Here is a 9,570-nt window from a genome sequence, read left to right on the forward strand (position 1 = left end):
TTTCACAAAAGATATTTGCAATCATGCATAGAGTCTCTGGTATCAACCTTGATTAGTTTTGAGCCAAAAGTTAATAATCACGATTATTAACTTTTGACCTAAAATGAACAATTTTTTCAACTTTTTCCCTAAACAGTCTTTTTATGATCTATTTTGAGCCTCTTTGGACAAGATTTACCAATTTTATCAATTGTTTCGTGTCCGAAGACTCTGATTTCAAGAATCTGGCTTAAGTCTCACTTTTGTGATCCAAATTTCACCAAAATGGATTTGTGAGGTCTACTTGATGTGCTTGACCTTGTGGTATGCCCAAATATGTAAGATTGTCAATTTTTGCAGCAGATGTAAATAATTGTGATTATTTACTTCTGCTAAATTTTTGCAATTTTTTGTTCCAATCTTAACACAGATCTGTTAAGCACCTTAAGTTAAGGTCTCTAGCCAAGTTTCATCAAGTTTGGACTATTTTTGGTCAAATGGTCATCAGTTTTCTATCCACAGATTGACTTTGCAAATTTGGTCACAATTTTCAATCCAGTGATCCAAATCTTACCAAATTTGCTTTGTGGGCTTATTACAACATGGTAAAACTAGTGGTATGCTAACTTGGTCAAAAAAGTTGAAAAATGGGACAGATGTAAATAATCACAATTATTTACTTCTGACAAATTTTTGCATCTTTTTGGTCAAGTGGCATGTACACATGTTTATCACATCAATATAATCCTATGAATGAAATTTCAACAAGTTTGAACAAATCTTTCCCAATTTACACTTAAGATTCAAAAAGTCAGTACAAACTTTAGTTTTTACCCGGTTTGGTGATCCAAATCTTTTGTGCCTTTACAAAAGTTGTTTGTACACATGCAATGAGTCAATGGTATGAACCTTGGTCAAATCTGAGCTAAAATTTAATAATTGTGATTATTAACTTTTGGCCCAAAACTGACACTTTTTTTGAACTTTTTCACTGGACAGTCTTTTCATGATCTATTTTGACCCTATAAATCAAGTCAAAATCTAATTTGGCCTAAAATATCAAGAAAAATTAAATAATCTGAGTTTTGGCCAACTCTTGAAAAATTTACCTCAAAGTGTCCTTGAGCTTACCCACTGGTTCATACAACTTTTAGTCTTACTCTCCAGTCAAATTGAGTGGTTTGGAGTCCTTTCATGCTATTTCTATCCGTAGACCTGAAATCTGCAACTTCCAATAACAACTTACACTTGATTCTTTCAGAGAGAGCAATGTTTTGAAATCCACCTCGGATCCTACTTACTCTACTCCTAGATTCTCATGCAATGGAGTTGTGGAAAGTGTCCACAAACACTTGTTATCTTGTTTTTTATGGTTTCTTGAGCATTGATCTTAAGACTTGTCTTGCTTTTCAATCATTCTCCAAATCCTAATCCAAATCTACAATCCTACAATCCTAAAGGCACTCAGCAAGTACGATTACTTCCAAGCTACCTCTACACAACAAAAGACGATAATCTTAAGCTATACGGTTTCTAAAAAGAAAGTTTTACTCCAGGTGAACCTAAAGGAAGTTAATGGAAAACTACACAAGACGTTCGTTTTTTCCCTAGTTTAGGTCTAGTCATCCCCGACAACGGCGCCAAATGTGGGACGCATGTCTAACCTCACCATGCTATCTTATTACAGTATTAGCGAGAACCACGATTAATTTGTCAAACCATGGGACGAAGCTGACTCGACTAGTGCATAGAGGCTACAAGAGGTTGTCAATCTCTCAAAAAACAACTAACAACTTGCATCTAACTCAAGCTACACTCGAGTGACTGAAATCACCAAAAGCCAATTGCTCATCGGCAAACAAATCACATCCGTTACAGCATCAAATGACATCCAAACGTATTGAAACTTCTAGGACATGTTTATAAGACCTAAGAACACATGATTATGGTCTCAAACCCCACTTTAGGTCAAGTTCCAAAATCGCAATTATTAACAACAATGGATTTTTGACCTAGTCGTTTTCGACCCAGAATGCATCTAAATGCTTAGCAATGATGCCCCAATACCCCGCCTATGCTTAGTTTTTGATTTGACAATGTAAATTCGTAGTTATGATGAAATTAGTCCGTGGGTCAGCGACGCCAAAAGCTACAAAATACTATGAACTGCTTACGTCAATGCGTAGAGCTCTTACCTGCGGTTGGAATGCAACAAATGCGAGTGCAATGTGACAACCCGGGAGGGAGTAGGAAGCGCAAGAAGGAGAGGAGTGAGCGCCATTAGCTCACGCTGTGTATTTCTTATCCAAAAACTTAATAAAATATTTACAAAGTTGGCTTTTATACCTTAGCCAAGGTCTGAACTGTGTAATGTCCAGCGCCCAAGACCTTTGAAGCTCCACACTTATTGTATCTGCAACCCAAGTACACTAAGTGACCTATGCTCTACATCTTAGAACTCTTATTGAGCCCTAACACGTTACAATTATCACAATGGCTAAATAAATCAGAAATTTACAATACGTGACCATTTTTGGAAAACGTGTGATAAATGTGTAACTCCAATCATTACTGCTTCTTCATTTTGATCTTCGGTGTGCATCTGTACGTCTTTGGTCTTTAGCAGCTTCTTTTTACTGACGTTGACTCAGTTAACATACACCCTTACCATGCCAGTGTTGACAAGTTGGCACATCCACGGGAGGTCATCTCCCTTCATAGGCTCCACCTTCCCTTCGTCGCTCAACACGTATGGAGTGATGGCAATGCGTTTGACCACTCCTAGCGTTTTAGCTAGTAGCAATTGCAAGTAATTACCATAGTCTGCTCGTTGCATGAACTCCACACCATTTAGTTGTAACTCATCTCCGGCCCACTGGGTTTCACCCATGGTAGACAGTTTCTTCAAGATGAGCTGTACGAGGAGAGGAGAAAGACCCTCTACTGGCCCTCCAAAGCAGCGAGGACACTAGCCAAACCACTCCTCTTTGGGGCATGGGAACCTTCTTACCACTTCTGCTTCAGGGTTGTCGAAGTGGACTGGTAGCACTCGCATGCGTTGCATGAATTGATAGGCGATCTTCCGCCGCTTTGCTTTGGATGACCTTCTTGTTGGTAGACTAGGCACGATTGTGCTTCCCGAACTCAAAGCACTCGTGTGGCCAGGTGTTTCTTCCTTGGGGGTCATGTGATTCAGGACTGGCCTAGCCCTTCCTTCCCTTTGGCACGAGCAACCCTTTTTGGCCACGTAGGAGCAGAGGCTATACCTTTGCTTGCAAATTCCTTAAGGAAGAGAGGCCTCACCAACCTTTTTCCTTCCTTGATATGGATGACCTTTTCTCGGCGGACATCGATGTAGAGGATTTTTGCTTCTTCTTTACCTTCGTTGATGGCACTCATTGATAGAGTGCGGTGGGCAATGACAATGAGCGGGTGGCTCTTGATATGCGGTTATAGCGAGAGATGCGAGACAGAGAAATTACCTCCTAGATGTTTACGACGGTGTATTTTGGTAGCAGCACTTCGATGAAGGCGATCAGTGCTTCTTCAATCTCCTCCTCCTCCGTTCTCCAATTGGAGAGTTCTTTCAGCCATTCGTCCATGATTGATGACGCGCATCATTTAAGTCTTGTAAATTGAAGGTTTTCAAGAAGCCCTCCTTAGTGGGGACACCAAATTATAGGCGTAAAGCGCAAAACGAACCCCGATGGCCTCAATGCCAGGATCGTGCACGTCGAGCTCGTCACGGTAAGTGAACAAGGGGCACCACCTAGCTTTGAGCGGCTAGGATGCGGACAATAGTGATTTAGAAACACTAATATTACACACAGTAGAGAGAGAGAGAGAGAGAGAGAGAGAGAGAGAGAGAGAGAGAGAGAGAGAGAGAGAGAGAGAGATGTAGGTGATGAAAACCCCTCGGTATGTGAGAGAAACTTGATTCAAAGCGATATTTATAGAAACCTTAGTTTTTGCGAGATGGTGACTGTGGTGGAAGAGAGAGATAGAGAACCTATAGTGAGAGATAGAAAGCCTATAGTGCGTTCTCTAGAGAAAATTCCATATACACAAAGATTCTACTTTTATGTGTGGCGACCCTTGGAGTCAGGGTGTGTGCATGGCTTCATTCTCAAGTGCTGAATCCCGCAAGTGCTGCTAAGTGCCGCAAGTACTCAGGTGCCCCAAAAGAATGCTCTCTCAAATGCCCCCCCTTGATAGTGACCTCTTAGTGCCCTTTTATAGGTGCAAGTTGCATTAGTTTAGGATAATCTGATTAGATTAGGGCCCTAATCCGGAGAGACAAAGCAAGGAGTTGGGTCCCAGATGGTTGACCCTTGCTTTGTTTTATGAGAACTTTTAAATGATATCTCCTAGGTGGGCCTTTGTGACCATCACCTAGAGAGAGGTGGCAATATACAATTGGTTTTTAAAACAAGATTTTGGCTTGAAAACGGGAAAATAGATTACCCTATGGATGTTTACCATGAAGATGCATTGTGGGCGAGATGCCAATAATGGCGGGCTTTGTTGGTGCGTTTGTGTAGTGCGTTCGCCAGTTTTGGGGCCGGCCGGGGCATGCCTTCGGCGTCATTCCTTGAACCGTGGTCGCCATTGCGTGATTTTGACGTCTTTCGTTGTTGTGATAGGTGTCGATGTTGTGTTTCTCTATTTTTTTCTTCTTATGTGTGCGTATGTTGTGTGTGTGTGCGTGACTGTTGTGAATGCGTATGTGACTATTTGTGTGTGCTTGTAACTATGCGATTGTATGGTAAGTGTGTGTGTGTGTATAGGTAGGTTAAGGGGAAAGAGATTACTTACATAGAATGGGGGTGTGTACGTGAGTGTTTGTGTGTGTGTGTGTGTGTGTGTGTGTGTGTAGGTATGTCGGTAAGTGTGTGTGTGTGGGAACTAGAGAAAAGAGATATTATTTATATATATATTTTTACTAGCTTGGTCAATTACTCAGAGAACGAGAGAGAGAGAGTCTGAGAGATGGTGAGAGTGAGCGAGAGGGAGGGAGAGTGTGAGAGTGGGTGCATGTGTATCGGAGGTGTGTGAGTATAATGGAAGAGAGAGAGAACTACTCTATTCTGCACCATGCATGGTGGCTACACACAGAGTGAGAGAGAGTCTGAGAGAGTGTGAGTGATGGAGAGAGAGTGAGGGGATGTGTGTGTGTGTATAGAGGTAGTGTGTGTTTGTAAACGGCGTGAGAGAGAGAGATGATTATTATATGTTGAGCCGGCTGCAGCTACACAAAGAGCGAGGGAGAGAGAGAGAGAGTGATTTGCCAAGAGGGGAAAGAGAGAGAGAGAGAGAGTGAGTGAGTGTATGTGTGTTTGTGTGTGTGTATAGGTAACGAGAGAGAGAGAGAAAGAGATATTATGCTGAGCACACTGGACTGTTGCCGAAACAGGAAAGGAGGACGAGGGAGAGTCAATGGGAGAGAGAGAGAGAGAGAGAGAGAGAGAGAGAGAGAGAGAGAGAGAGAGAGAGAGAGAGAGAGAGAGAGAGAGAGAGAGAGAGAGAGAGAGAGAGAGAGAGAGAGAGAGAGAGCGTTTTGTCATGCTGAGAACAAGAGAGGGAGAAAAGGGGGGAGAGAGAGAGAGAGAGAGAGAGAGAGAGAGAGAGAGAGAGAGAGAGAGAGAGAGAGAGAGAGAGAGAGAGAGAGAGAGAGAGAGAGAGAGAGAGAGAGAGAGAGAGAGAGAGAGAGAGAGAGAGATTTTATGTGCCCACTGGGCTGGTTACACAGAGAGTGAGAGAGAGGGAGTGAGAGAGCGAGAGGGAGTGTGAGTGAGACAGAGAGAGACTAGCTTGAATAATGGATGAGAGGGAGAGAGAGAGAATTGTCCCATGCATGGCGGCCCCCTATGGGTTGACAAACGAGAGGGGGAGGGAGGGTTTTCGGCTGCATGTGATAATGAAAGAGGGAGAGGGGAATAATGGAGGAGGGGGGCCAGGGTGGTGCCGAGGGAGGACGCCCCACTGTGGGCGTATGCATGGGAGAGAAAAGAGTGGCGGGGCGGTAGCAGGGAAAAAAAAAAGAACATGTTGTTATTTTTTTAAAAATATTACCAAGCTCCCCTTTTTTGGGTTTGGTTCCTGTGGGCGCGGCTTGTGAAAGCTGGCCGTCACCGCTTCCAGGGAACCGGTTCACTTGTGACCTGTTGGGAGCCTGTGGGGCTATCATTTCTTAAGGCACATGTTGGGAGCACCGATGGCACATGGGTAGCTTCATGTGGGGATTTGAAGGCCAATGCCAAGGCTTGCAAGGGGCAGTTCTCACACCTTTTGAAATGGAAAGTGCCAAGGTGGTCACCCTCCAATTACTCGCAGATAAAAAGCTCAAGACTACCTGCAACCAAGGTTTTTGCAACAAACTTCGTCTTTGATCTGTCTCTTGCAAAAATGTTCTCTCTCTCTCTGTGTGTGTGTGTGTGTGTATCATTACATTCTCCGCATTAATTACACCATATAGCAAGGCACTCAACTTTCTTGTCGTGAAGATTGAGTCCCACAATAGCTTCACACATACCATAGTTAACACGATCTACTGTCATGAAAACCATAGTTGACATAATCTGCTATAATGCTAGGGTCATTGAAGTGAGATAATTTGGCTTGAGCGCACTGAGAAGAGTTGCCCCTTTTTGAAGGTATTGGACCCAACAAACATAGCATTGCCATCATTATAACTGCATCAGTAGGAATTGCAGTAGCATTTACCAGTGGAACACACCCAAGCTACCTCACAAGTTCGCAAGGGGCCGTAATTTTGTTTGTAAAAGTAGAACCTTCATTATCATCAAGGATTTGAAAATTCCAGTCATTTCTTCTCTCTTAGTCCTGATAACTGCATCCCACTCTGCAATACTTATCAAAGCTTTTCAAAGGTTATGCCGAGCCACAAACATGCATTCACAAACAAAAGGAATCTAAAAGTTTTGCTTGTTGCTGATGTAGCTCATATCGTTTGCTGGGGTTAGGACCTCACTTTCATCCATAATAACACCTTGAATCATCCAGGGAATACCCACCTTGACTGCATAGGATGACTTCTTGGGATCAAAGTTGACACCATTGCCATAGACAATCATGTCAACTCCATTGCTAGACACTTCTTGGACGATTCAAGGTGGAGGGAAGGAGAAGATAGAGGAGCTCTCACCTGTCTTGAGGCTGCTAGTGTCTTGTATGTGTGTATGGCGGTGTTCTCTCTCTCTCTCTCTCTCTCTCTCTCTCTCTCTCTCTCTCTCTCTCTCTCTCTCTCTCTCTCTCTCTCTCTAATCTCAAAGGCATCAAGTCCAACTGGCAATTTTGAGCCAACACGATCTTGAAATGATCTGCACATACACAAACCTCTTATTGCTCGTGTCTTTTTGGTGGAGCTTGTGGGGGTGGTTGGGATCACACGCTCAAGGTTATAATTGCTGGCCTATGAGCATCTCTTGCCTTGACGACCACGAGAGAGAGAGAGAGAGAGAGAGAGAGAGAGAGAGAGAGAGAGAGAGAGAGAGAGAGAGAGAGAGAGAGAGAGAGAGAGAGAGAGAGAGAGAGAGAGAGAGAGAGAGAGAGAGAGAGAGAGAGAGAGAGAGAGAGAGAGAGAGAGAGAGAGAGAGAGAGAGAGAGAGAGAGAGAGAGAGAGAGCATGGGGACAACTTCTTTTTCTCTTGGTGCACTTATTAAATATTCGATAGTCCTCAACTAGTCTTGTGCATCTTGTCCCTCCTTACGCACTCACCATGTCTGCTCTGTCCTCTTAGTCTGTATTGCTTCCTTGCTCGACCATCTCTCCATCTCCATGTTCAGGCTTGACCCTCTTGTAAAGTGTGAGCTTTGTCGTGGATTTATCCCACATGGAGTGGTGCAAGGTTGTAGAGCTACTTAAAGCTCATTTCATGAATGAATAAACACAAGTCTATTTTGCATTACATCTCACTTGTTTATGGTGAGCTTGTGATGGCTTAGCAAATACTCAAGATCGTGTTTATGAGTCCAAGCTAATTGATCTTGGAACCTAATTCGCCTGAGTGATAATCTAGCCAACACACACTCCCTTGTGTGCAAGATGTTTCTGTCTCATTCACCCTAACGATTGCATTTTCATCAAGTGGCATCAAAACCACGGGTATGCTAGCTAGGTTTGCTATTATGCATTTGCGTGTTAGTACAATTAGCATTCCTTAATCATCATTAACTAGATCCATTAGGTCTCTATTGCATACTACATGCCTAACTAGTATTCCATTGGCTAGCATGAGCATGTTCTTGAGTGAAAGACTCTTGGGCCACTACTCACTGGCTAATTGCAAGATTGATTAGCATCAAATTTCACTAATTTTCCATTAAGAACTTACATTTTGCATTCAATAATTGCTCCTTATTTTAGGAAAATTAGCATTTGCAATTGATGTGTGTGCATAGCTTGTCTCAAGAGCTTTCTATTGACCATCTCCTTGCTCAAATCCGGCTTTGATAAAGCACTTAAACATTTTATCAATTTTTGCTCCATTAGTGCATTCTGAGTCTGTGTAATCCCCGCATCACTTTATAATTTTTTGTGTGTATGTGTGTACCTCCAAGGAATTTAATGCCCAGTGAGTCTTGTGTAGAAAATAACCCCAAAAGATCTTCAAGCACCGACCAAACCGTGGTGGGAACCATGGCTAAAAGGGGATAATTCAAACCCTAAAGGGTGCTCACACACACAAAAGGTCCCCACAATGGATCTCAACTGCACGCTGCCCAGCGCCCTGTCTCTACCTGCCCAAAAAGTTGCTCGCCTGCCCGGAAGCTGCCCAACCTGCCCATTCTAACCTCGCCTTGTCCGAGTTGCCTGAAGCTCCCCTGCCTCCCGGAGGCCCTGCCCGGTTGCCCGCCCTGACCCTGCTTGTCCGACGTGGTGCTCGACTACCCACTTTTCCCAACTATTGGGACCCCCCTTCCCACGGCATGGCTCTGCAGAGCTCCAACAAGCAAAGAGGGCATTCCCATGCTATTGCATGCCCCAAGGGCCTCACACTCCCCTCTAAAAGGTAACTTCCAACGTTTTGAAAGGAAGCTTCAACACTCAACATTTTGAGCATTCAAAAGGGAGCACAAAAAGCATTCAAAAGGGGATCATCGACCTATCAAAAGCTTTGGACTCCATGTCGGCTTTGGCTAAACATCAAAGCAAAGCAGAGGAGCATTACTTCTTTGTGAAGAGGGGCTTCACCCTGGTGAAGAGGAGCTTCACAAAGGAAGAAATCTCTCTCTCTCTCTCTCTCTCTCTCTCTCTCACACACACACACACACACACACACACACACACACACACACACACACATTAAAACTTCAAAATCTTGCAGCCAAGCACAATAAACTTGCAAAATAATTTTCCTATAATCTCATAAGGAGAATTTGTGCTTGTGTAAAGAGGTAGCCCCTGGCTAGGAGAATCTCCTAAGCTACGACCCATTTATTAGCGCAATGAAAGAGAAGGGGCTTGGGAAATTTAACAAGGAGGGATTTTATACTTGGCAAACCAAGTTGAAAGGCTACTTAATGAAAAGATAGTTGTGGGGAATAGTCAAGCCAATGCTCACTGATCCG

The 9,570-nt window shown here is 43.5% G+C and overlaps 1 pseudogene; it reads right to left on the reverse strand.

Annotated features, from left to right (window-relative positions):
- Positions 1–6,437: 6,437 nt before the first annotated feature.
- Positions 6,438–7,073, reverse strand: LOC147448315 (putative pyridoxal 5'-phosphate synthase subunit PDX1; annotated as a pseudogene).
- Positions 7,074–9,570: the final 2,497 nt, after the last annotated feature.

Source organism: Adiantum capillus-veneris, chromosome 11 (assembly GCF_014529385.1).
Source record: "Adiantum capillus-veneris isolate H3 chromosome 11, ASM1452938v2, whole genome shotgun sequence".
NCBI lineage: Eukaryota > Viridiplantae > Streptophyta > Polypodiopsida > Polypodiales > Pteridaceae > Adiantum > Adiantum capillus-veneris.